General features: G+C 36.5%; 1 long non-coding RNA gene and 1 pseudogene across 1 annotated transcript in view; one reads left to right on the top strand and one right to left on the bottom strand.

The window, feature by feature from the left end:
- Window positions 1-26685, top strand: part of LOC141370452 (uncharacterized) — a 1695799-nt gene that overhangs the window by 840895 nt on the left and 828219 nt on the right. The window lies entirely within an intron of this gene.
- The window catches only part of LOC112840746 (large ribosomal subunit protein eL15-like), an 80472-nt pseudogene continuing 70474 nt past the window's right edge, over window positions 16688-26685 (bottom strand).

Below are 26685 nucleotides of genomic sequence, written 5' to 3'. Positions count from 1 at the left end.
TGGATGCAAGTCCTTTGTCAGACATATGTACTGAAAATATCTTTATCACACTGTGAGTTTCCTTTTTTGTTCTCCTGGTAGGTAAATGTTCTTAATTTGTAATATATTATGATTATTTTATCATATTTTAAAAATCTATTTTAAAGGTTTTGTTAGCTCTATTAAGAGCCACTTTGTCTCCCTCCCCCAAATAATAGGAGTGCAGTGAATTTCAAATATTATAGCTACCCAAAGTTCAATGCTTCCATCCCAAGCCTGTGCTCCCCTTTGATCTACTGGAGGCCAAGTTAATCTGTCTTGCCTTAGGTTGCCCAAGGCCTCTCTTATTTTCCTATTTCTTCCAAAATAACTTCTAGCCATTAATATTTATAATAGACTCATCAACATTAGAAGGGCAAAATACTATATATTGGCTAATTGAACTTAAATTTTTAAAAAAGGGCAAAATAGTATTGGTCAGTAATTTTAAAAGAAAGTAGGGCAAAAAACAAGGCAGATTGTAGAGAGAATTATTATACTTGGAAAGAACTGGAAGATTGCAAACAAGACCTATGTAAATATAATTGGAGTTAAGGAGCATATTCAGGAACTTGACCTTTACCCTCTATAAGTAAGAGATGACATTATTGTGGTCATTCATACATACATTCATTCATTAACTACCTACCTGTTTCAAATTGATATGACTAGTTTTTCCTACATTTATTTGACTCCGAATTTGGGTTTGTCCAAAGCAAGGGCTGACACCTAGGTCAGTTTCAAAAATCGTTTCCCAGATCTTGCTACCATAGAAGAGACACAGTCTCTTCTGCCAAGAATCTCAAAATTGAGCGAGTGAGACATAGTTCTACCATCCTGACAGGAACTTGTTATGATATTGTCAAAGACAGTGTTTTTCAGCCAGTGTCCTGGGAGCACAGAGATATTTAAGGTTGTGATGAAAAAAATCGTGACAATAACAGATACCTAGACCTAGGTCTTAAAGAATGAGGACTTCTTCAGGTAGAAAAGGAAGGAAATGGCAGGTTTTTGTTTGTTTTTAATCACCAGGTATCACCCAGAATGCAGGGTGAATAAAATCAATGCTCTTTTACTCACATAAAATACCATTTACCTCAGGTAGTGGATGAAAGTTTGTAAGGTTGGGATATAGCCTCCCATTGTTCGTGGGAAGAGCACCTGCAGTTTTAGATAAAAAGGGAGAAAGAACGTCTCTCTATTTTGTCTGTTTTTGCTATACACTCACCATGGGGCATCTCATAGAATCTGGGGGAGGAAATAATGCACAGAGTAATCTTAACAGCACAACAGATGGGCCCTGCAGGCGACATCTGAGGTGAGAAGTTAGACTCCAAGACCATCCACTGGACTGCACAGGCCTAGTCTAGTCTCAGGTGCTATCTCAGGCAAATGAATAACTCTATGTAAAAATTTTCTCCAAAGGCTAAAACTTTTTATTTTGATTTTGTCCTTAAGTTCTTGGGCTATCTTCCATTAAAAAAAAAATATGTACAACAACAACAAAATTTGGAAAATCACATATAAACAAACATTTTAAGTAAACATAGAGAACAGGTACCCTATTCCCCTAAAATACCCAAATACGTCCTTGTTAATAGCTTAGAGTAATGCTTTCCACTAGAAACATAAGGTAAATCATGTAAAATTTTTTAAATGTTTTAGTAGTTACATTGAAAAAGTAAAAATGAACAAGAAGGGGCGCCTGGGTGGCTCAGTCATTTAATTGTCTGCCTTCAGCTCAGGTCATGATCCTGGGGTCCTGGGATCAAGCCCCACCTGGGGCTCCCTGCTCAGCTGGGAGCCTTCACCCTTTCCTTCTCCTCTGCCGCTCCCCTTCCTTGCGCTTGTTCTCTTTCTGTGTGTCAAATAAGTAAAATTAAAAATAATAATAATTTAATAATATATTTTATTTCACCCAATATATCCAAAATATCATTTTAGTACATGTACACACACACATACACACACACACACACAGGAATATTATGCAGCCATGAAAAAAAAATAAATCTTGCCGTTTGCAATGACATGGATGGAACTAGGGGGTATTATGCTAAGCAAAATAAGTCAATCAGAGAAAGAATTATACAATCTCACTGATATGTATAATTTAAAAAACAAAGCAGAGGATCATGGGGTAAAAGAAGAAAAAATAAAACAAGTTGAAACCAGAGAGGGAAACAAACCATAAGAGACTCTTAATCATAGGAAACAAACTGAGGGTTGCTGGAGTGGAGGGGATGGGAGGGACGGGGTGGCTGGGTGATGGACATTAAGGAGGTCATGTGATATAATGAGGACTGGGTATTATATAAGACTGATGAATCACAGACCTCTGAAACCAATAATACATTATACGTTATTTAATTGAATGAAAAAAAATATATATATAATCAGTCTTGGGATGCCAGGGTGGCTATGTATGTATATATATATATACCACATCTTCTCTACCCATTCATCTGTCAGTGGACATCTGGGCTCTTTCCATGGTTTGGCTATTATGGACATTGCTGCTATAAACATTGGGGTGCAGGTGCCCCTTCAGATCACTACATTTCTATCTTTGGGGTAAATACCCAGTAGTGCAATTGCTGGGTCAAAGGGTAGCTCTATTTCCAACTTTTTGGGGAACCTCCATACAGTTTTCCAGAGTGGCTGCACCAGCTTGCATTCCCACCAACAGTGTAGGAGGGTCCCCTTTCTCCACATCCTCACCAACATCTGTCATCTCCTGACTTGTTAATTTTAGCTATTCTGACTGGTATCTGAGGTGGTATCTCATTGTGGTTTTGACTTGTATTTCCCTGATGCCAAGTGATGCTGAGCATTTTTTCATGTGTCTGTTGGCCATTTGGATGTCTTTTTTGGAGAAATGTCTGTTCATGTCTTCTGCCCATTTCTTGATTGGATTATTTGTTCTTTGGGTGTTGAGTTTGATAAGTTCTTTCTAGATTTTGGATACTAGCCCTTTCTCTGATATGCCATTTGCAAATATCTTCTCCCATTCCGTCGGTTGTCTTTGGTTTTGTGGACTGTTTCTTTTGCTGTGCAAAAGCTTTTTATCTTGATGAAGTCCCAAAGAGTTCATTTTTGCCCTTGCTTCCCTTGCCTTTGGTGATGGTTCTAGGAAGAAGTTGCTGCAGCTGAGGTCAAAGAGGTTGCTGCCTGTGTTCTCCTCTAGGATCTTGATAGATTCCTGTCTCACATTTAGGTCTTCCCTCCATTTTGAGTTTATCTTTGTGTATGGTATAAGGAAATGGTCCAGTTTCAGTCTTCTGCATGTGGCTGTCCAATTTTCCCAACCCCATTTGTTAAAGAGACTGTCTTTTTTCCATTGGACATTCTTTCCTGCTTTGTTGAAGATTAGTTGACCATAGAGTTGAGGGTCCATTTCTGGGTTCTCTCTTCTGTTCCATTGATCTCTGTGTCTGTTTTGTGCCAGTATCAGACTGTCTTGATGATGACAGCTTTGTAACAGAGCTTGAAGTCCGAAATTGTGATGCCACTGGTTTTGCTTTTCTTTTTCAACATTCCTCTGTCTTTTCGGGGGGTCTTTTCTGGTTCCATACAAATTTTAGGATTATTTGTTCCATTTCTTTGAAAAAAGTGGATGGTATTTTGATAGGGATTACATTGAATGTGTAGATTGATTTAGGTAGCATAGACATTTTAACGATATTTGTTCTTCCAATCCATGAATGCATGGAACATTTTTTCATTTCTTTGTGTATTCCTCAATTTTTTTTTCATGAGTGTTCTATAGTTTTCTGAGTACAGATCCTTTGCCTTTGGTTAGGTTTATTCCTAGGTATCTTATAGTTTTGGATGCAGTTGTAAATGGGATTGACTCCTTAATTTCTCTTTCTTCTGTCTCAGTGTATGTGTGTAGAAATGCCACTGATTTCTGTGCATTAATTTTATATCCTGCCACTTTGCTGAAATGTGTGAGTTCTAGCAATTTTGATCAGAAAGGTCTTTCACCTCTTTGGTTAGGTTTATTTCTGGATATCTTACTAGTTTTGGTGCAATTGAAAATGAGATTGTTTTCTTAATTTCTCTTTTTGCTTTTTGATTGTTGGTGTATAGAAATCCAACAGATTTCTGTGGATTGATTTTGTAACCTGCAACTTTACTGAGTTCATTTATCAGTTCTAGCAGTTGTTTTGGGAGTCTTTTGGATATTCTATATATACTATCATGTCATTTGCAAATAGTGAGTTTTACTTCTTCCTTACGTTGGAAAGGAAGGACGCTTTGAATGCCTTTTATTTCCTTTTTTTTAAGATTTTATTTATTTGAGAGAGAGAGAGGGAGCATGAGAGAGAGAGCACGAGTGGTGGGGAGGGGGCAGAAAGAAAGGGAGAAGCAGGCTCCCTACTGAGTGGGGAGCTAAAGGCAGGGCTCTATACCGGGACCCTGGGATCATGACCTGAACTGAAGGCAGACACTCAACTGACTAAGCCACCCAGGTGCCCCAGAATGCCTTTTACTTCTTTTTGTTGTCTGATTACTGTGGCTAACTCTTCTAATACTGTGTTGAATAAAAGTGGTGAGAGCAGACATCCTTGTCTTGTTCCTGACCTTAGAGGAAAAGCTCTCAGTTTTTCCCCATTGAGGATGATGTTAGCTGTGGGTTTTTCATATATGCCTTTATTATGTTGACATGTGTTGTGTCTAAACCTACTTTATTGAGGGTTTTTATCATGAATGGGTATTATTGTACTTTGTCAGATGCTTTTTCTGCATCTATTGAAATGATTATATGGTTCTTATCCTTTCTTTTATTGATGTGATAGGTCACATTGATTAATTTGCAAATATTGAACCACCCTTGCAACCTAGGAATAAATGCCATTTGATTGCAGTGAATAATTTTTTTAAATGTATTATTGAAATTCAGTTTACTAGTATTTTGTCAAGGATTTTTGCATGTGTGTTCATCAGGGATATTGGCCTGTAGTTCTCTCTTTTTGTGGTGTCTTTATCTGGTTTTGGTGTCAGTGTAATGAATTTGCAACTTTTCCTTCCTTTTCTGTTTTTTCGAATAGTTTGAGAATAGGTATTAACTCTTCTTTAAACGTTTGGTAGAATTTTCCTGTGAAGCCATCTTGTCCTGGACTTTTGTTTGTTGAGAGATTTTTTGATTTATTTCTTTGCTAGTTATCAGTCTATTCATATTTTCTATTTCTTCCTGTTTTGGTTTTGGTAGTTTATGTTTCTAGGAATTTATCCATTTCTTCTAGGTTGTCCAATTTGTTGGCATATAGTTTTTTATAATATTCTCTTATAATTACTGTGGCATTCGTTGTTTTTTCTCCTCTCTCCTTGGTGATTTTATTTATTTGAGTCCTTTCTCTTTTTTTTTTTCTTGATAAGTCTGACTAGAGGTTTATCAAATTTATTGATTTTTTTCAAAGAAACAGCTCCTGGTTTCATTGATCTGTTTTATTGTTGTTTTGTTCTGTTTTTGTTTTGTTTTTTTTAGTTTCTACATCATTTATTTCTGCTTTAATCTTTATTATTTCTTTCCTTTTGCTTGTTTTAGGTTTTGTTTGTTGTTATTTTTCTAGCTCCTCTAGGTATATGATTTGTTTGAGATTTTTCTTGTCACTTAACGTAGGCCTGTATTGCTATAAACTTTCCTCTTAGATATGTTTTGCTGCATGCTAAAGGTTTTGCACTGTTGTGTTTTCATTTTCATTTGTTTCCATGTACTTTTTAAATTTCTTTTTTTTTTTAATTTCCTAGCTGACCCATCCATTGTTTAGTAGCATGCTATTTAACCTCCATGTATTTGTGGTCTTTCCAGATTTCTTCTTGGGGTTGACTTCTGATTTCATAGCATTGTGAAAAGATGCATGGTATGACTTCGGTCTTCTTGAATTTGTTGAGGCTTGTTCTGTGGGTTAATATGTGATTTATTCTGGAGAATGTTCCATGTGCACTTGAAAAGAACGTGTGTTCTGCTGTTTTAGGATGGAATGTTTTGAATTTATCTGTTAACTCCATCTGTTCCAGTGTGTCATTCAAAGCCTCTGTTTCCTTATTGATTTTCTGTGTAGATGATCTGTCCATTATTGTAAGTGGAGTGTGAAAGTTCCCTATTATTATTCTTTTATTATTGATTAGTTTCTTTATGTTTGTTATTAACTGTTTCATGTATTTAGGTGCTCCCATGTTGGGTGCATAAATATTTACAATTGTTATATCTTCTAATTGGATTGTCCCCTTTATTATTATATAGTGTCCTTCTTGTCTTTTCTTACAATCTTTGTTTTAATGTCTATTTTGTCTGCTACAAGTATTGTTACTCCTGCTTTCTTTTGACATCCATTTGCTTGACAGATATTTGCCCTTTCCCCTTGCTTTCAATCTCTAGGTATCTTTAGGTCTAAAATGAATCTATTTATTGTAGGCAGCATATAGTTGGGTCTTGTTTTTTTTTCTTTTTTTTAATCCATTCTATCACCCTATGGCTTTTGATTAGAACATTTAGCCTGTTTACATTCAAAGCAATTGTTGATACATATATATCATCATTTTATTATTTGTTTTGTGGTTGCTTCTGAAGATTTTCTCTGATTCTTTCTTGTCTTTCTCTCTTTCATGTTTTGCTGTTTTTCTTTAGTGATATATTTGAATTTCTTTCTCTTTATTCTTTGCATATATGGATTAGTAGTTTTTGATATATGGTTTCCATTAGACTTGTGTATAACCTGTTCTGCACATACAGTCTATATTTACTAGATGTGTGTTTAAGTTTGAACCCATTCTTTGCCCCTCTCCTCCCTATGCTTTAGGTATATGTGGTTATATTTTATATCCTTTCATTTTGTGAATTCCTTGACTAATTTCTTACAGAAATATTCATTTTTACTGATTTTTTGTTTCCTACTTTTATACTGTTACTTTTGTTCTTTTCTCTCTACTCAGAGAGTCCCCTTAAATATTTCTTGCAGGACTGGTTTTGTGGTCATGAACTTCTTTAGTTTTTGTTTGTAGATAGACTTAATTTTAAATCATGGTCCTACCTCTTACCAGCTTTAAGACTTTGTTAAGATCACCTACTTCTCAGCCACCGATTTCTGGACTTTAAAATGGAAACAAACAAACAAATATATAATTCTCCTCAAAGAGCTTTTGTGATGATTAATCTAATAAAATTCCGGAAACATTGTAAGCTCTTAATAAATGCTAGTTGCCTTTTCTCGTAATCCAACAGAGTACTTTTTAATAATAAATAGTTTCATGTGTCTAAGGATTAAAATGCTAATGACTGACAAGGTCCACCATTTTTTCTGAGGGCTATCTTTTTTTTTCTTTTTTGATGCACATCAAAAAATATTCCTTCCACTGCAGTCATATTGCTTAAAACCCAGTAACTTTGACCTTACAAAGTCAATATTGTTGTTTATATTCCTTGACTTTGGCAGAAAACAAGGTCCCAAGCAGTGAAGCAAATCTTTTTGTCTCCCTTGATCTATTTTTCCTGCCTTGAAGAAATGTTTCATGTATTTGACTCCTCTCTTTATATCTCAATTCACAGTTGTTACCAGATTTGCATGTTTACATTCACATTTTCATTTGTTAGATTTATACAGAACATGTCCTTTGCATCAGTGTGCAACATAAAATACAGACTTTCATAAAGAATGAAATGTATTTCTTCTCTAAGAATATATGAGCCCCAAACATAAATTCCATAACAACGCTCTACTGGGGAACATTTTTTCATGTGTTGAGAAATCACGTGGGAAAATTTTCCCAGTAATAAGAGCAGTAGATCAAGTCTTTTAAGGCAGGGCAGAGTGAAGCCTGGGATTAGGCACAATTAAGAAGGGAATAAGAAGATGATAGTGCTGGATAAGCCAAAAGAAGGAATGTCCAGCAGAGTCAAATTCTGCAGAATGGCTAAGTAGGGGGCAGCTTGTTAATCATATTATTTTACCATTTACACAGTCACAGGCAAAAAATAGAGTAGAGCCAGCAGGTTGTTGGAGATGGAAACCTGAAGTATCATGGGTAGAGGAGGATAACTAAGCAGTCGTACCCTGGTTCCCATCCATACCTGCCATGTGACCATGGGCGTTTTGTGTAATCTTTCTGAGTTTGTTTCCCTAACTATAAAATGGATAGGATAATGCTTATTTTTATGGTACTATTTTGAATGTTATTGTGATAATATTGTATGTAGCAATACTCTTTTAAAATATAAAAGGTCCGCAATAGATGATAGGCATTATTCTTATCAGGGTCAACATTTTTTATCTATATTCAAGGTGGTAAGAAAGAGAATCAGAAAAGAGAGATACAGACAGATCCAACTGTATAGATAACTTTGACTTTTTAAGTCTTACTCAAAATATTCCTGTTTTTTTAGCTGAAGCCAGCATAGTATCATTATGTGTATTATCATTCCCTTTGGTATTTTACTTCATCTCTAACCACCAAAACAAACTCTTCTTCTTTTTGTCCTCAAGAACTCTGAGAATGAGTGGTTTCTTATTAAAACTAGTAGTTCTGTGAAGCACCAGCCAAAGGTGCAGCCATTCAACATTCCAAAATAACACTTCTTTTTTCTTCAATCTTTAACCAAAGTTAAAATTCTTTTCCAAAACAGAAATGGAACTAATGCTATTATAATATTTTGCTCTTCTACAAGATTGATTTGATGTATAGATCTGAATGACTACATTCCTGGAACTATTATGTATATTTAATAACCTGTATTAGTTATCACAAACTAAGAGATAGACTCCCAGGTCTCAGTGGTTCGATACCATAGAAGTTATTTCTCATTCACCCAGAGATCAATCAGCAGTGGGAATAGAGGACAGTTACTGTGCTAGAAGGACCTAACCAAAAGAGATTCTGCCCTTTCAATATTTGGTTTCCAAGATCATCTTGGATTTTGACAGACAACTAGCATAAAGAAAAGAGAAACAATAAAGCATCACGGAGGAGGTTGGATGAGGCCTGGAATTGGACCCAGTTCTAGATTAAAGGGAGCTCACAAAATGTAGTCTGTGGTTGACTTTTCATATTCTGAAAATGAAGCATAAATCTTTGGTGGTCAGATTGTCATTGATATCACAGTCCACATTTTAGATTTTTAATCTGCTGAACATCTAATGAAGAGCTCTGTTTGGCTAGGGATGAATGGCATTCCTTTATTATACTGCAGTCTGCTCTGATCTTTTCAAATATTCAAAACTGGCAGTGAGGAATGAAGCTCTGCCCTTAGTGCCAAACATACTTGGGTTTGGGTCTTAGCTCAGGTCTTTGCTAGCTGAATATCTTCACTTTTCTGAGCTCTGATTTCCTCACCTGTAAAATTGTGAGACTGTGGCAGACCTTGGCAATGTTTACATGAGATCAGGAGGTGAAATATGTAAAATATGTAAATTAACTGTCAGAGTGCCAAAAAGCGAGGAGACTGCTTAATAAATGTTAACTATTATTACTGTAATAATTATTTGTATTAATACCAAGTAAGTAATGATTTACAAAGGCTGTATCATGAATAACATTCTTAATATTCATGAGATAGCCCATGTACCTTAACATCAACTTTAAATCCTTGGAGATACATTGATGAAAGTTTTGTCATGGGCCTGTTAAATATTGGTGGACTTAAGAGTTGAGGTTTATGTAGATGATGGTCTTAATTTCTTAACCTGGCAGTAGTTCCATCTGGATTATTTTAGAGCTATGTTGGCTTACCAGTCACACTGAATTGTCATTGTTTCTCGCTATACGTAAATATCACTAAATAAATTACTCAGTAAATAATCGTCAGTTTCTTTGAAAAACAAAATATAAGATAAGATATATGACACCCATGGACTTGAAGAGCCTCTCATATGCTCTCAGATATTTGTTTATTGTTCTAAAATTTAAGATCATTGGAAAGACCTTTTTAGAGGATTATTTTATTTGACATATCCAATGATTGCTCAATATTTGAACATGAGAAAGTATCTGAAATGTATACCATGGCTATCCCCTAAGAATATTTCTCCTGGTGGTAAAAGTGACTCCTGGAATGTTTAATGATAATTTTAACCTTCATACTTACTTCCTAAAAGGTAGAGTTAGTAATTACTTCTTCATTATGGGAAACATTCAAGCCAATTTGATTTCTCCAAGCTCTATTTCAACTTCAACCTCAGGAAAATAATTTAACCTCTACTAGTCTAAGGCACCTTGTCTATAAAATGAGATTGATAATATCTGCCACACAGAGATTGAAACCATTCAGAATACTAGAAGGACAAAATGGATGCTTCATATACGTTAGTTCTATTTTAATCTAAGTCTGAAGATTCTACAATTCTATGATAGTATTAGAATTTTCGTTTTAGAAAGTTTTGCATTTTTGTTATGGAAAATGGTTACCTCTATAAAAGTCACTAAATCTAGAATTCAAATAGAACACACTCTAAAGGAGACCATAAATGCCCTGTTTGCTTGATACTCTTTACACATGTTTTCCAACACAATTTACTGGGGAATGCGATGAGATAAGTGGAGATGTTGGTTATTAAACTCTGTTCCTTATATTTTAGCTACACCAGTGAAAGCAGGTTTCTGGATTCTAAGTGCTAGAAAATGAATTATTGAAGTGTGAAAGCGGAGCTGTGTATTGAAAATTGCAAAACACGCAGAGGCTGGCTGGTCTGCCTTATCAGAGAAGCTGGTTTGTTAGAACTTTAGTGGTTAAACCTTAAAGGTACCTCCACCTCCTATTAGAAGCAAATGCTCTACCTCTCCTTTCCTACCTCTTGCCCCTGGAAATAATCCCATAGCTAATATGTTGTAAATGTTAATGAATTCAGTAGTGTCTTTTGCACTGTCTCCTGAATTTTAATCACCACATAGTCTGAAGTGGTGACTATATTTCCCAAACCCCAAACTGGGATGCATTGCCTGACACATGGTCTGACCCTCAGTAAACTGCCTGAGAGACATTGATTGTTAGAAAAATACTGAAATTTCTGAAGTATAATAAGTATAACTAGAACCATACTGGATTTCTGGGCTATTACTAAGTAGTCAGTTCTAGAACTTAAATTGAGGGAAAGAAAAAGAAGAGAGAGTAAAATTAAAAATGACTAAATACTTGGGGCACCTGGGTGGCTCAGTCATTGAGCGTCTGCCTTCAGCTCAGGTCATGATCCCAGGGTCCTGGGATCGAGCCCCACATCGGGCTCCCTGCTCCGTGGGAAGCCTGCTTCTCCCTCTCCTACTCCCCCTACTTGTGTTCCCTCTCTCGCTGTGTCTCTCTCTGTCAAATAAATAAATAAAATAAAAAAATAAAAAGACGAAATGTCAGCCATCAAGAAAAAGCCTATATATACAGTAACTAAGTTAATCTTTTTAACAATCCTGTTATGAATTTGTCAGTTTTCTGATAGGGAAACAGAACTTCAAGAAATAGGTAACCACCCCAAGGTTACACAGATTCTAAATGGGAGAACCAGAATTTAAGCCATTTAAGGTCATGGCCCTTTGGTAAAACCAAGTTAAACTCCTAGTATCATTGTACGTTTTTTTTAAAACAATTCAAATATATCATTCCAACATCAATCAATTCTCCCATTCTCTAACATCAACTAGGTGTCCTACCATGCAATTTAATTCTACACTATCTACTTGGAGTTAGTGCAGACACCAAGGGTTAAGGGTTCAATTCCACAAGACTGCCTATACTTTAGATATCAGCAGCAAATGGGGTCCCTAGGCTACCTACATCTGCCTAGCTTGCTACAAATTCCAGAGTTCCTGCAATCCTCCATTCATCAACCTGGAAGCTCCCTCAAACCTCATTGTTTCAGAGGTTTTAATGGTTTCATTATATAGGCATGATTGATTAAATCATTGGCCAGTGGTGATTGAATTTAATCTTCAACCCTTCTCCGTTCCTCAGAGGTTGGGGGTCAGGTGAAGCTGATAGTTCTAATCCTCTAATCATGTGATTGGTTCCTCTGGAACCCACCTTGAAGCTATCAAGGGCCCACCAGGAGTTACCTCATTAGCATAAACTCTGATATGGTCAAAGGGACTTGCTATGAATGATAAAAGACACTCTTATCACTCAGGAAATTCCAAAGATTCAAATTCCAAAGATTCTCATCACTTAGGAAATTTGCCAGGAACCAGGGACAAAAACCAAATACACATTTTTTATTAAACCATAACTACTCATTCTTTTAATATAGATCACAGAAACTTATTCCACTCATATTATCCAACAGAGCCTCTTGTTCAGAGCAAAGAAATTATGGGACAGACTAAGTTGAGGTTCTACAAGGTTGAAGTATAGCAATCTCTGTGTCCCAGTTCTACTACCAGAAAAGAATTCATTGCTGACAGGTGGCTGTTGGAAACCAACCTCAGGGCCTTTTGGCTACTTTAGAGAATATTATCCAATGGCCACTTTTTTTTTTTAACTGATTCATTATAGTTCCATGGTATTTCAAATTGAATGTAAACATGAAAATCTAAATTATTGGCTGAAGATACCAGAACAAAGCAAGAGATTAGTTATGGTAAGTGACTCTTTGAACATGAAAAGAATAAAAGACCACCACCTGCCCCATCTCCATAAGGTACCTATCAGAAAGAAGATTTCTCCTTATGTTTAGAATACAACCAGATCATTCTGAACTTGGATTTTATAGCAATCAGTTTAAACATAATTAATTAATCAGTTAATCACATATTTCTATGTTTAATCTTTCTTTCACTACTAGGCAGTAAGTCCACAAATGTAAGCACTCCTTATTCACCACTGTATTCCCAATAAGTGGCATAGCATCTCGCACATAGTAAGAATGCAGTAAAGATTTGCTGAATAAATGAATCAGAAAGATCTAGTTTTGAATCTTGACATCAGTATTTACTGTGACCTTGAACAAATTACTTAACCTATCTAAGCCTCAGTTTCCTAAATATTTATGATAGTACTGTTTAATAACAAAATTCACCCAAGTAAATTTGAAGATCTAATTGGCTTTATTAAATGATTCATGAATTGGGTAAAACCCCACCTAGCATGTAGGAAGGAACTCCGAGGAGTTGTTGCAAAATAGAAGATTTTTATAGACAGAGGGTAGAGCAAGAAAGTTACTTCACAAGAAAAGGACTATTCCAGAGGCGGCTGTTTGCTAGGGGAAAAAGCAAGGTGTTTTATCTTACAGATTACCTCATCTTTCTTTGGTGAATGGAGAGGACCCAGGTGACAGACTCATTGGTGCTGATGGGGGGAAAAAAATTCCTGACTGGTTAAGGTCACATTTCTGGGGGAGGTTGAAACTTCAGTTAGATTGGATATTAAGCCCTGGTTTGGAAACTTTGGTCTAAGTGACACCATTTTTCAACCTGTGGTTTTCTTTTCTTTCTTTTCTTTTCTCTTTTCTTTTTTTTCTTTTCTTTTTTCTTTTCTTTTCTCCTCTCTTCTCTTTTCCTTTTCTTTTCTTTCTTTTTTTTAACAGTACTTTTTTATTTATTGGGAGATATTAGACAACACATACAGATTACTTATACAGAATTGCGAGTAGTATGCATTCAATAAAAGCTACTGTTATGTTTACCAAAGTTTAAAGGGCACAGAAGGAATAACAAGAATAGAGTTTATGATATTATGATCTATGATCCACACTTCCATAATTCATTCAATATGTTATTTCATGAAAGGTCCTAGATTAAATTGACTTCATTCTAATGATTATCTTGCACTTAGTAGATATTCATACTAATTGAATGAATGTATGAATGCATAAGTAGGAATGTACTAGTAAATTTCAAGCAGGTGAGTGAAAATATAATATATGATAAATATAATGATGAACAAAATACAATCTCTGCCCTAAAGATCTTAGAATATGTTTGTGGGAAAAATATCTAAATAGATCAATGCAATGAAGTATGGTAGATACTGTGTTGGAAACATAAAAAAACCAATAATCACACACATGCATACATAGAACCACAGAGTGAATGGCCATGGGTGTATTTAGCATCAGAGTTGATAGTTCAGAAAGCTTTTTCACATCTTTATTCTTTTTATCACTTAAGGGAAGTGTTTTACATCTTTTGTGCCCATTTCTCAGATGCAGAAATTGAGGCTAAGAGGATTGCAGTGATTTGTCCCAGATTTTACAACCCTAGAAATTACATGCATGTATTTTGAGATTTCATCCAGTGTCCCTACTACCCAACATTTCTTTTTGTTTCAATCATTTAATAGTTAACAATAGTTTTTTTGTTTGTTGTTTGTTTTTAAATTTTGGGTACATATGGTTCTAAGTCTGCCCTGCATATATACTTTTCATTCCATGAGTCTTTCTTCATTAAACTTTTTCATGTCTTTATGAATTTACAACTTAACAAATCCTTTTAAATACTCTTAGAAAGTGATAAATAGGCCAAGGAGCTCTGACTGGAAGTTGTAGGGAGGACTTTGATTCTTAAAGTAATTAGACCAGGTGAGTATCATCTCTTGTAGAATGCGGCATTAACATCAGTAAAATGGGGCTAATACTATTTATCTCAGAGAGCTGCTATAAGATAAAACATATGTAAAGCCCAGAATACAGTGTCTTGCACATGCTGGGTGCTCTGCATTAGGTGGTTCTCTTCTCCTTTCCCTGTCAGGCTCTGCTACAGTTCACAATTCCCACTGCCTCCTCTGCAACTCCACACACAACTTTAATGTCCACAAAAATGGCTTTAGAACTACAAAGATAACATTGTTTGGGAATAGCATTACAGAAAACACACACACAGCAGGACTGAAGACATACTGCATTTTACTCATATAAGAAAGTTAATGGCTTCCGTTATGTCTACATCAACCCCTCCTCCTCACTGTTAGACCGTAGCCAGCCCGGGCTGTATTACCAGGCAGAGACTGCGCAATTCCAGGGATTTTTTTGAACTATTACAAATTAGAAACCACGAGGGAAAGGCTCACTAGAGGACATCACAGGCGAGGTTATCATTTTTTCCTTTTGAAGTTGGGCCTCATATCTTTTTCTCATTACAATCATTACTTTGAAATATGATTTTTTTAAACAGTAATTTTCTAGAACAAAAGGGATAATACCATATTTCAAAAGCTTTACTGTGAAATTAAACCTTTGAACTACTGTGAAAGAAATTATTCCCTCAAGGCTGCAAGGCTTAAAGGTTATTAAAAATTTAATTTTAAGGAAGGCATCCAGGAAAAAAAAAAGCATATAAATGCTACTTAGAACTCAGATTGCCCAACTTAATAACTCCCATTGCTCCTTATTTTTAAATAATCTGGAAATGTGAACAAATGCACTCCATTTTTTTCAGTGGCAAATCAGTATGTCAACAGATGGCTGGCAGTGGTTCAGCTGGTATCTTCTTCTGCCTCCCCCATTTGACAGTGTAGAAGATTACACATAGTGATACACTGAACCCAGAGAATCCCCCAAACGCCAGATATTCTGTAAAGAGCAAGTATCTAAACCACAGTATAAATGGTCCACACTGGTGTGATAGGAAGAGTTTCAATTTTCTCATCTGTGAAATGAAAAGAATTTTCTTCATCCTGTGATACGGACATGCTATTAACACCTCCATTAAACAGACAATGTGACCTTAGGTTTCTCACTTTCTTTGTACTCCAGTTTCCTCATCTGTAAAGTGAGAAAGATGACAGTACTTACCTCATTTACCTCATATAGATTGCATGGAGATTAAATTAATTCATACCTATACAATGCAGGAGATAGCACCAGGCATATAGTAAGCACAATGTATTATTATTGTTATTAATTTTAATCCTACCATGTCCAAGTAATATAATGCATTCTTTTTTTTTAAGATTTATTTATTTTAGAGAGAGAGAGAGAGATATCACAAGGGAGGGGCAGAGGGAGAGGGAAAGAGAGTCCCAAGCAGATTCCATGATGAGCACAGAGCCTGATATGGGGCTTGATCCCATGACCCTGAAATCATGACCCGAGCCGAAACCAAGAGTTGGACACTCAACCAACTGTGCCACCCAGGCACTCCAATATATGCATTCTTAAGAGAAAAGGGTGAATAGATAATAATAAGTCCATGCTCTTAAGGAGCTCACAAGCAAGTAGGAGGAGAATCAAATCAGCAACAGTGATTAAAAAAACAAAAAAGTGTAGTACACGAAGATGATAAATCAGAGGTATGCTCAAGGTTCTCATTTATGATTTGGATCTCCCTGTGTGGTGACTGGGTGGATGGAAGCTGAGGCACCTGGTGCCTCAGGGAAAAGCAATCTAAGCATAAAGGAGTGAAAGCTCATGGAGTATAAATGGAGCCTATTTCCCAGGAGTACTGTGGAAAAACATGACATAAAGGCATGGTTCTCAATCCTGACTGCAATTCCAAATCATCCATGAAACTGCTTAAAAATATAATTCTTGACCTACTGAATCAGAATCTGCTGGTCTGGGGTCTAGGTATTGGCGATTTTAACAACATGCGCAGGTAATTCTGAGGCACAGCCACTAAGAGAATGCACTTTGAAAGCACATTTTGTAAATAGTGCATCTAAATACAAATGCCAAATATTGTTATTATTGCTTAATATTTATTTATTTTTGACTGTCCTAAATTGTTTATTAGGTTAGAATTTTACAAACTTTTCTTAGTGGTAATGGTGGACCTGAAGAGTATTGTGTCTTCACCATGCTGCCTGGCAAGAACCACCAATAGTGTGGTGGAATTTGTAACCCTTTCCTAGGCCACGGCTCTTGCAGCCTGTAGATGTCAGCCCTTGAATCTCTCTGTGTTTGTGGACTGGTTTGGTGATGCCCTGGTTGTCAGGATTTCTTCTGATACTTTTAAGGAATGGATCACTGAGGATAACCTCAAAGAATTTGTATGTGGAATCTTTGCTAACCCAGTAAGAATTCAAGACTCTCAGAGCCCCACAGTGGTGTACAGCTCACTCCTGTGCAACAGACTAAAGGCTTCAGGCACACTTTAGCTAGTTAAAACCGTCATGAACAGGCTTGCTGTCGGTAGCACCCTTAGGAACTGGGCATTTGCAGCCGCCATATCACACATGAATCTGGCATATGATATAACCTTGCTTGGCCGGGTATCCCAGTCTGTGCATTTTATTGGGCCAGGTTGGGCATGGGGCCCTGTGGAGGGCAGAGAGCTGCTGGTACTCCCAACAGGGCACCCTGAGAAGAAAGCGTGTTATATAGGTCTGCTGCTTCTTCCATAGCTCTTGGATGTACTTGTAAGTTCTTACCTTGGATTACCTTTGAGCTGATGTCTGCCACCACATGAAAAGGAAAGAGCCGTTCTCCCACAATCCTTTTTGGGCCTACTACTGCTTAATATTTAAATACTTAAATATAGTGATCTCAAGTCCCTTACATGTACAAGTGGGGGCTTTTTGTTGTTGTTTTGTTTCAGTTTGGTTTGGTTTTTGTTGTTGTTGTTGGTTTGTTTTGGTTTGATTTGGGTTTTTTGTGTGATTTTTTGCCAAGTATGTCCACACACTGGTGCTAGAGGTGGCAAGTAAGACCATTAATGACGAGCACAAGAAGTTGGACTTATAAAACTTTTGCCAAGTTGGGAAATGATTAGACCTCACACTTAAAATAGAGACTGTCTGTGTTCTTCTGTTTCTTAGGGAATAACCCATGTTAGGACAGAGATCCTCATAGAACTAATTAGGCATCCAGTATGCTCAGAAAGAACCAGATCTGTCTGTCTTTGACAAGATTCACTTGCTGAATCTCACCTGCAAAGGTTCTTACCCTGGATCGTTCATAAATTCAAGCTCTTCCCACTAGATTGTGTGCTCCTGAGGGCAGTGACATTATGTCTTCTTCTCTAACACCTTGCACAGTGCTTGTCATATAGTAGGCACCAACAAGTATTTAGAGAGGAAAATTTGTTAACTTTTTCCTTCTGGTGGGTATAACAGGAATGCTATTTGGATCTCAACTCACTGCCTATAGGGAAAGGGTTGTTTCCCTATATTTGTAGTTGTTAGCTTATTTTAAAAGGATGTTTATGAGTGCTAGTGGCATATACCTGGTATGATTACTATAAACAATTATTTTCAGAGTAATGTGGATAAATAATTCAGTTCTCTTGTGTGCTTCCACACTAGGCAGGGGGAAAGGTCCATGTTTGCCCATCTGGGATATCACCTTGAACTTCTGCCTTGAACGTGAAGTTATTAAGACATTCTGTTTCTCTTTAGAAGTCCTGGGTGTTGCCCTTTCTTTCTTTTTTTAACTAGAGTTCAGCAAAGCAAACCATTCATTATATATGTTTAAGAAAAATTACAAAGACTATGCAATATGTATAACATGTAATTCTTCATTAGTGTGACTATTGCTCTCCTAAATGCCTAGTATGTCAGATAAAATGAATTTTCTCATTAACCTCACGCATGCAACTTGTCAAATTATGATGAACCAAACAAGACTGTACCCAGAAATTGAGCTGCTATCATTGCATTTATATGGCTTTGCCAATTAGTCTATAAATAACACATTTTTAACACACTTCAGAATTTTGAAACTAAACCACTTCTGAATGTTCTGAAATACAAGAATAGCAGAAAGACTATCCAAAGAAAGTAAAAGAAAATGATTTGCTCTTATTAGATGAAGTGAACATTATTTAGAGGAACAAGGGATCAGATGATCATATAGACATTCAACAAATATTTATTGGATATCTGATCTGTACATACAGTTTTCTTGGCTACAGTAACTGTGACTTAGTAAACAAGTTACTGGGGGGTTTCCTTCAGTAGAAAATAGTTATTTAGTAAATATAACACCTGTATGCGTTATTCAGGACATTAGCAATGGAGTACCAAGATGAATAAGACAAATTACCATGCTTATGCAACTGATACTTGATGGTGAAGTCAGATAAACAAATAATTAGAAAAGAAATCAGTAAAGTAATAGTAGTGGTGTGCAAACATATACAGAGACAGAATGGTAGCAGTTAAGGATAGAAAGATAGACACCAGAATAGGAAGGATTTGTAAAGTAAGAAATTGTTTGATATAATTATGAAGTTCAAGGCGTGTCTAAAGAATGAAAATGACTTAGAGGGACAATAATTCGTGTTTGTTTGAATCATAGTTTTTGAGTTCTGTCCAACGTATGTTTAGAGGAAGCTCTGAGGATTGCATGAGAGATTGGCCAGGAACATTGCCAATGCTCAGTGTCTTGTCAGTTATAGAGAGTAACCCATTTTTGTTTCCATCATACCCACTGCCTTTTGGCAAAGACAAACAAAGGTGGAAGTTAACAGAACCCGTCTTCACTTGAAGGCACTTTAGAGAGTAACTTTTATGACTTAAGCCTCCCTTCTGAAAATTTTCACCCTCCATGCCCAGCAGGCATATAAACTACTTTTTCCAACCACTTTTTGTCTTCCCCTTAAAAAGAGTTCTGGTAAATGTGATTTTCCCCATCAAGGTTTATTTTCAGTGATGTTTTAGTGCCCTGTGATATTCTAATGTCCTTTATATGCCCAGTTGGTTTACCCATTAATGTGGATCTGCAAAGAATCCACTGAAATCAGAAAGTGACATGAACAGTCTTGCAGTTTAGAATAGTTGTTAAAAGAATTCATACCTGGAAGATGTACAGAACAATGCCTGGCATATAATAAGCACCAGTGAAGATGAGACATTATTGTAACAACCATAACTACTACCATACACTACTATCAAGTGAAATAAGACAGATACACACTTTCCACCCCCACTCATCAATGACACAGACAAGGTTTGTCTCCTCTGTTAATGTGGCCCCATGAGAACAGAAAGCACATCTGTCTTATTGACTGATATATGCCCAGTATTTAGCATTGCTCAATAACGATGTATGGAGTAAATCAAGAATAAGCTAACTTAATCCTCATAACCCTGAAGTTCTTTTCTGAGCTGGTGTAGTGAACTAATGTCATTTTCCCTCAGAGTAAAGTTGGTACCCATTCAACTCAAATCTTGTATTGATTTTATTTAAGAGTGTAGATTCTCATCACAAGTAGGAAATGAAAAGAGAAGCATGTAATTAGGAGAGGAGAGAGACAGGCATCGTCCAATTAATTAAGAAATGATGCAACTCTGGCCCCCTTATTGTTTTAATAGAAACATTATTTCCCTTTTCATCCTGATTCAAGGAGGTGTGGGGATGAGATGAAGATTGCAGTAGCATAAGGAAGGAAAAGTTGCAAATAAGTGGAGTCTGCAAGTATAGACGGTGCATCTGCGAAGCCTGGCAGTGGAGGGAAAGTGGTGGGCACAGAATGACAGCTTCATTTCCTTGAGAGAAGCCAAACATGGCTCTTTGTAAATCTTATGTTCACTTACTTTTTGAAGGGATAATAATAATTAATTAATGACATTACAGGGCATGCTTTGGCTAAAAAGTATTCTGTACTCTAATGTAGTATATAATATAGTAATACAGCCTCAGTTTCTCCTATATTAAATGGGGATATAAATATTTCTTCTCATATAGGGTATCATGTATGATGCAAAGTGCTTAACATGCTGATATATACTAAGGTTTGTGAATGTAAATGTTTGTCATTGGTATGTCTTTATAAATAACTCCTGACCTCGGGCCTGGAAAGGAAAGATTTATTAACCTCACTTCGCAGGGGAGGGTACATCAGCTGGGAGAAATGAATTGGCCTGACCTGCGCTCTCTGTCTCTTAACTAGCAAATGGAAGAGCCAGGATAAAGAAGAGCCAGCTTGCATAAAAAACTTTCTTCTGACAAAATTTGGTAACCTTTTTTTTTTTTAGTGGCAGAGGGTTTTGTTTTTTTAATTTGCCAATCTTGATAATGTACTCTTTTTTCTTGTCTGCAATACATATTTTTAGAGTTTGTCAGGCTTTAAACTTTAATTAAAAAGGAGCTCATTCGATGGTCAAACAAATAATTCCCATTAATATATGGTGAGATGATTTCTGTTTGAGCATCTTCAGGTTCCTAAAACTCAAGGGCCACAAGGTTGGAAAGTGAGATGCAGAGAGATACGTACATGCATCCACATAGAAGGGGGAGAGCCAGAGAAGGGGGGACATGTACACTAGCACGGGCGAAGGGACACCCCTGGAACCTGGGTTTCTAGACAACTCAGTATCTGGGAAGGGGCTGAGCGAAGAACACATTTGCAGTAGTTACACTTGAAAGGAGTAACAGAGTCCTCTCTGCCTGGACAGTGAAAGGGCAAGTCACCAAAATGAGCAAAGGAATAAATGGACAAAGGAACTAATACTGTTGCGAAAGGAATACCTTGTCCATTCTATTATTATTAAATGCTATTGGTGCATCAGACATTGCTCTGCTAGCTAGATACTTTACATGTGTTATCTTTACTCTTTAATAACAACGTGCTGTCTTCTCCAGATTAGCATAGCTCCTGGGAGCACAGTCTGGAGATCTTTCATCTTTCCTGGATACCACACTTGTCCAGATAAGTACTGAGTTAGCTCTTTATGAAAACTGGAGTTTGGCTTTACCTGTAAGAGGTACCAAAAAATGTAGGTGATTGGGAATGAACAACTTGTCTCAAATGGCATTTATTTTATTTTGTTCTGGGAGGCAGCAATATTAAAAACTGGGAGATGGGATTGTAGGCTTGACTCTGGAAAATTCTGACTTGGACACTCGTGAAGGTCACCTTCATGAGTGTAGGGAGCAGAGTGAGCATGTGATACCCCAAACCTTCCCAGATCAAGTCCATAAATCCATGAAATGATTAGCACTGTGTCCTGAGATCCTAGTATCAGGCTCCTAGAATGGGAAAAACCTGTCCTGCTTTGAAACTCTGCCTCAGGTGTGATTTTCCAGGCTGCTAAGTACAATTGGGGGTCACCAATGTTTGACCAGCTGATCATAGGTACTGACAAGAGGGCATGTGTGTTCTGATTGTTGTTTACTGGATGCTGCATATTTGGAGAGTTAAAAGGAGCCTTCAGTGGTGCCACTTTTCATCTTCTCCTGTTTTACTACCTCCTACTCAACTCCCTTGATTTGGTACACACAGCAGGAAGACAGGCCCTTAGGGTTTGCCCAGAGAGGCTTCACTGAAAAATGCCTCAGCCTTCCCTTACTGAAAATGGAGGGTGGAGGAAAAGAGCTCCCATCTGCAAATGCTTTTAGGAGCACAGCTCCAGAAATGTCCAGGCTTCTGTTAATACTTCTCCAATAAATACCTGCTGCTGATGGACTTAATTTTCCAGAATCAAGTTTAAACTGACTGAAAACTTCAGATTGCTAATGAGTATTAGGGAAAGCCTGCTTTGGAGTGGAATGGGATCCTGAAGCCACTGTCTCATTAATCTGAGATCACCCTTTTTTAAAATTATTTTTCTCTAAATTTAGGATTACTTACAAAGATCCATCAAGTTTCTCCTCCAAAAAATGCACTGAGGTTCCAAAGAGATGTATTAATGCCTTGCACACAATAAGTAATAGCTCTTAGGTCTTCAAACTTTTATATCAGAGATATCACTTGAGCATAACCATGTATTTCTTTTAATAGAAGTGATGGAGAAGATAAGAATTAGTCATTCCCTGCTTGAAATCAAGTATGATTCATTTTTTGACAAATGTTTATTAATTTATTATTAATCACTATTTACAGAGTAAATACTGTAAGTATTTTCCTCATATGTCATACTGTATTATTGTCTATATGCTCAAGAATCTTTCTAACATGGTAATTGTTACAATATGTCCTTTTAAATACAGTTTTATTTTTTCTTCCTGCATTTTGATCTTGATTGTCCCAGTTATTAACTTGGAAATGAACAGGTTAATTCATTTATTTAAATTTAATTTCCCTGAAATTTTTAAATGGGATATTACTTGAATGGGATGAGATAAATATGTAAGGTCATACAAGTTTCTTTGAATTTAACTCAATTCAGTACATACTTACTGAGCGCCTATTCATCAGTTGCTCTGTATGTTATTTTATCTTCTTCTCAATTACCATATGAAGTAGGTATTATCCAGTCATACAGAGGAGGAAACTGGAGCTCAGAGAGTTAATAAACAATTTTCATAACCAGTGAATGACAATAGAATTTGAACTTTAGTGTGGTTCCGGTGTGATTCTGGTGTGATTCCCTGGCTGTCTCTCTAAGCATGAGTCACCGTTTTTTATAGTTTATTGTTCATTTCAATGTGGTCTTTCATTAGTAAAATATTTCTCTTACATCTCCTGTTTTACAAAGTCATTTTACCATGGGATTAATGTCATACATTGAATTTCAAATAAGAGCCTTGACATTGAATGTCAAATAAGAGAGGATAGATGGTATTGAAAATCTGGGAAAAAGAATGGAAAAGATAGAAGTAAAAGATGAATAGTTTTTTGGTCAGGGAAATTCACACCCAGAATGTAAGTTTTGGTTGGGAATATTTGCATAATATTGAAAAATATATACTCCTATCTTGAATTTTAACCCACTTTGTCATACCTTTAATAATTCTCCCCCTCTTCTCCCCCCAAAATCCTTTCATTCTTGTACAGTTTTGTCTTTGCTTCAGCAAACTGGCTTTTTCTCAGGAGTTGTGTATTTTCAACTCCCAATCAACTAAACTCCATCAGCATCAGAGTCATTACTATCCTCAGAAACATGAGTGGAGAAGAAATTACCATAGGGAGGTCAAAACAGATTTATAGATAATGTGGTGATAGAAAAATTCTAGAATGGAGACTGGGAATTTACCCTGCAGAAAAGCAGAAGTTGGGCAGTGTAAGCTAAGGAACCAGTGTGAGCAAGGACAGGGTGGTATGAACAAACCTCAATATGTTTCCATCTGACAAAAAAGCGAAAAGTGGGAAAATGTAACATGAGTCTTGTGAGATTTTATCTTAACATTAAATATCAAACAAAACAAAACAATGATAACAGAATTTGACTTTGGATTAGACAAAATATGTGCTATATATATTAAAATATTAGTAGATTCATCCATTTTTCATTTAAGATTACCTGTTGGTTGATTCTTCTACCAAACACTTGGTTAGCCACTGAGCATTCAATGATGAATAAAGTAGACATAATCCCTGACTCAGAAAGTTTGTTATATAATGGAGCAACAAACATTAAACAACAACAATATCAGATAGATAATGGATGGTCACTAATGTGGTAAGTAGTATGATAACATCAATACCATGGATGAAAGAGAGGTGTCTCAGCATAACATTTGCTGGTGGGATTGGTGAACAAGGTCAAGAGAAAGAAATTCAACCCAGGAATGAATACATACAAAATCAGCATAGAGGATAAAGGTAGAAACTATCAAGTGTTTTATTTCAAAAAGAGACAAATATCTGCTTTGGCAGCAGTTTATAGGAAAAGGTTTGAAGCATTATATTTGGCCCAAGTATAAACAAGATTACCCATGTTGATGTTACTATTTGTTTTAAATTAATTCAGTGGCTTCACTAAAATAACAAAATCCAAATTATGAGTGTGATATTCCTACTCATTTTCCTGTTTTATAGATACATCTGATACATGCAATTTGCTTCTAAATATATTTTAGTGACATTAACAAACTAAAATGTTCACAAAGAAGGACACCCAGGACCTACAAATCATGCTGTGTGTAGCGATGGGTAAAAGAAGAAAAACAGTTCCAAACCTGGAGGTGGCACAGAATGGTTGTAAGAGCTACATAAGACATTATGTTCAGTCCAGCCCTTTCTAGCTACTGGCTGTACCTCCTTGAGCAATTTATTTAATTTCTCTAAGCCTTAATTTGTTAATCTTTACTGGAGATAAAAATATAACCTATTTCTTGTGATTATTGTGAAGATGAAATAATACAATACATGTAATATGTTCAGAATACCAGTCGTGTAGTACATGTTCAACAAACGTTAGCTAGTATATATCTGAAAGTCTGCCAATTCTGATCAGCAGTTTGCTTTCCTAATCTACTTGTAACTCTCCCCTGGCCTCTTTCTTTAGGAAACTGCTCTTCTTCCACTGCAATCCTGTAATTCTTGTGGAACTCCCAACCAAAATATCCATCTACCAGATGATAGAGGCGGGCTTGTGACCCAAGCCTAAATAACCATAATGTTTCATCACCCTGGCCAGTGATTGGTAATGGATCGTTATGTGAACCTAGCTGGCCAGTTAGAATCCTTCCCTGATGTTTTTATTATTTACTTATTTAATTATTTGTAAAGATTTTATTTCTTTCTTTGAGAGACCATGGGGGTGGGGGTGCAGAGGGAGAGGGAAAGAGAAATCCAAGACTCCACACTGAGCGTTGGAGCCCAACATGGGGCTTCATCTCACGACCCTCAGATTAGACCTGAGCTGAAACCAAAAGTCAGTCACCTAACCAACTGTGCCAACCAAGCACCCGCTTTACTGATGTCTTTACATGCTAAGCTGCAGGAAACTTTCTCACCTTTCAGACTGTAATGATGTGACTTCCTAGCTATAGAGGCCATGTCTGTCATCACATGGGGAAGCCTGAGTAAATGAAGCCAACTTCCTAAAAGAAGTAGAGGTGAGAGACGGAGAGAGTCATGGTGAGAAAAAGCTCAAGCCTTATCTTTTAGAGACCCATAGGTGCTCTGGCTCCTGAAGTTCTTCCTTCACTTAGGAAAACATCACCAGTGCCCTGCCAATAAATCTCTATGTGATGCTTAAGTTAGTTTGGGTTGAGTTTCTTTCTTTTCTTTTTCTTTTTTTTTTTAAAGATTTTATTTATTTATTTGTCAGAGAGACAGAGCACACAAGCAGTGGGAGGTGGCAGGCAGAGGAAGAAGCAAGGCTTCCCACTGAGTGGGGAGCCGGATGCAGGACTAGATCCCAGGATGCTGGGATCATGACCTGAGCCAAAGGCAGACACTTAACCAACTGAGCCACCCAGGTGTCTCATTCGGTTGAGTTTCTTTTACTTGTGATTGAAATTGTTCAAATGATTACTGTTGTTATATTATGGCATTTGGTGGATGGCTACTAAGTATGATACTTAGGAACTAGTAAGTTCTCAGGAAATATTTTTAAATGAATTGAGTGTTTTTTTTGCATATTGATGAATTGGAAGATATTTTCTGAATTAATATATGATTATGAAGGGTTATATAAAGTAGGTATATTCAGAATTTAATAAAATACAGCATCAGAATTTATTAGAAGAAATGGCATGGGAGAAAATAGTTGAGTCTCTCAAGTGAGGCATAATTAAATTCAAACCCCACCTTTATCACTTATTAGTTGCGTGGCTTTGGGAAGAGCCCTTAATTTCTCTGAGATCAGTTTTCCCTGTAAGATAAAGAAATAAGTACTATGATATGATGTTATTGTATTAGCATAAACATTTTGTAACCTTATGCCTTCTCTAACTCCTAAGAATCTAGGCTCTTTGATTGTATAAAACCTTTTTTGCATAAGATACAACATATTAGTGTTAACAAAGCTGCATTATTAAAAAAAATTGAAAAGACCATGGATTAGATTCTAATTATACTTTCTTTTTTTTGAAAATTTTTAAATTTTTTTATTGTTATGTTAATAACCATGCATTAAATCATTAGTTTTGGATGTAGTGGTCCATGATTCATTGTGCATAACACCCAGTGCTCCACGCAGAA

Source organism: Callorhinus ursinus, unplaced genomic scaffold (genome assembly GCF_003265705.2).
Source record: "Callorhinus ursinus isolate GAN/ISIS: 27379988/994484 unplaced genomic scaffold, GSC_fseal_2.0 scaffold35, whole genome shotgun sequence".
NCBI lineage: Eukaryota > Metazoa > Chordata > Mammalia > Carnivora > Otariidae > Callorhinus > Callorhinus ursinus.
Note: the sequence above shows the minus strand (reverse complement) of the source record. Positions and strands in the feature narration are given on the sequence as shown.